Genomic DNA, 2365 nt, shown 5'->3' with positions numbered 1-2365 from the left:
AACTGAACAAGGGCAATATATCCCCCCTCCCACTGCCCTTCGTGCCCCTAGTCCCTACCTGACAGAACTGAACAAGGACAATATATCCCCCTCCCACTGCCCTTCGTGCTCCCTAGCACCTACCTGACAGAACTATCCCCTCCCACTGCCCTTCGTGCTCCCTAGCCCCTACCTGACAGAACTGAACAAGGACAATATATCCCCTCCCACTGCCCTTCGTGCTCCCTAGCCCCTACCTGACAGAACTGAACAAGGACAATATATCCCCCTCCCACTGCCCTTCGTGCTCCCTAGCCCCTACCTGACAGAACTGAACAAGGGCAATATATCCTCCCACTGCCCTTCACTGCTCCCTAGCCCTTCAGAACTGAACAAGGGCAATATATCCCCTCCCACTGCCCTTCGTGGCTCCCTAGCCCCTACCTGACAGAACTGTACAAGGGCAATATATCCCCCTCCCACTGCCCTTCGTGCTCCCTAGCCCCTCCCCCTCTACTAACATATAGACTGCTGGCGCTGCAATGCACATAAATCAACTCTCTTTACCCCACAATAAGACAAGTGCAAACATTTAACATGTTTTTTAAATTTATTTTTACACTACAGTATCTCTCTTTTGAAATGGGTCATGTGACCACCCGTTTAGAAAGGTGACTAGAGATGAAAGGTTCAGATTCCATAGGTTACCTTCTTCTTCTTCTACTTTCATAGGTTAACTCAGGGCATTTTGTATTGTGCAGAGCAGAACAGAGCAGAACAGAGGAATGCCTCATCATCACTGTAACTCAGACAACAGGAAGTAGAAGCCAGACACCAGAGTCTTCCTCTGACTAGTAAATGGCTCAGCAAGTTGAAGTAGAAGCCAGACACCAGAGACTTCCTCTGACTAGTAAATGGCTCAGCAAGTTGAAGTAGAAGCCAGACACCAGACTTCCTCTGACTAGTAAATGTCTCAGTAAGTTGAAGTAGAAGCCAGACACCAGAGACTTCCTCTGACTAGTAAATGGCTCAGCAAGTTGAAGTAGAAGCCAGACACCAGAGTCTTCCTCTGACTAGTAAATGGCTCAGCAAGTTGAAGTAGAAGCCAGACACCAAAAACTTCCTCTGACTAGTAAATGGCTCAGCAAGTTGAAGTAGAAGCCAGACACCAGAGACTTCCTCTGACTAGTAAATGGCTCAGCAAGTGGAAGTAGAAGCCAGACACCAGACTTCCTCTGACTAGTAAATGGCTCAGCAAGTTGAAGTAGAAGCCAGACACCAGAGACTTCCTCTGACTAGTAAATGTCTCAGCAAGTTGAAGTAGAAGCCAGACACCAGAGACTTCCTCTGACTAGTAAATGGCTCAGCAAGTTGAAGTAGAGCCACGCACCGATTGAAACTAATACACAGAACCACGGGGACTGAAACGCGGCGTGACAAATGTGACGGATCAATATTTGGACACACGTTAATTTATTGAGGGAGAGAAAGAGAGAGAGTTATTTAGCCGCAGAGCGTATAGGAGAATGGACATGTCTGTATTAATCTAACTCAGAAAGGTGAGGGAGAATACACACGAAATAACTCATATTGACGCTACAGTTAATTTCAGGGGGGTGGAGTTAGCTAGCTCCTTCAACCCTCATCCCAACTCACCCTACCTACCTACCCCACCCGGGCCCAGCCACCAGCCACCCACCTCACTGGCAAGGAGAAGATTGCTTTCTGAACACCACATGTCACCCCACACTCCCTCCCTCTGTCCTTTCCCTCCTTCCCCCCAACTGAAAAGAAACAACAACAAGAAAGAAAATAAAAGAATCAAGATTAAAGTTCACTCTTTTCCCCACTCCTTCTGTATTGATCTCTCCATCCATCACACACATCCCTCCATCTTTCTGGGGTGTTGGGTATTGATTACTACTAATGTGTTGGGCCTGTCGGTCAGCCTACAGGGAGAGATGGAAGGCTATATCTGGGCTTGGAGACAGGTTCAGACCAGTTCTTTATCATGGAAGGTTATAGCTGGGCTTAGAGACAGGTTCAGACCAGTTCTTTACAATGGAAGGTTATAGCTGGGCTTGGTAACAGGTTCAGACCAGTTCTTTATCATGGAAGGTTATAGCTGGGCTTGGAGACAGGTTCAGACCAGTTCTTTACAATGGAAGGTTATATCTGGGCTTGGAGACAGGTTCAGACCAGTTCTTTATCATGGAAGGTTATAGCTGGGCTTAGAGACAGGTTCAGACCAGTTCTTTACAATGGAAGGTTATATCTGGGCTTGGAGACAGGTTCAGACCAGTTCTTTACAATGGAAGGTTATATCTGGGCTTGGAGACAGGTTCAGACCAGTTCTTTACAATGGAAGGTTATATCTGGGCTTAGA

The sequence above is a fragment of the Oncorhynchus masou genome, chromosome 27, assembly GCF_036934945.1.
Source record: "Oncorhynchus masou masou isolate Uvic2021 chromosome 27, UVic_Omas_1.1, whole genome shotgun sequence".
Lineage (NCBI taxonomy): Eukaryota > Metazoa > Chordata > Actinopteri > Salmoniformes > Salmonidae > Oncorhynchus > Oncorhynchus masou.
This window is presented reverse-complemented; position numbering follows the sequence as displayed.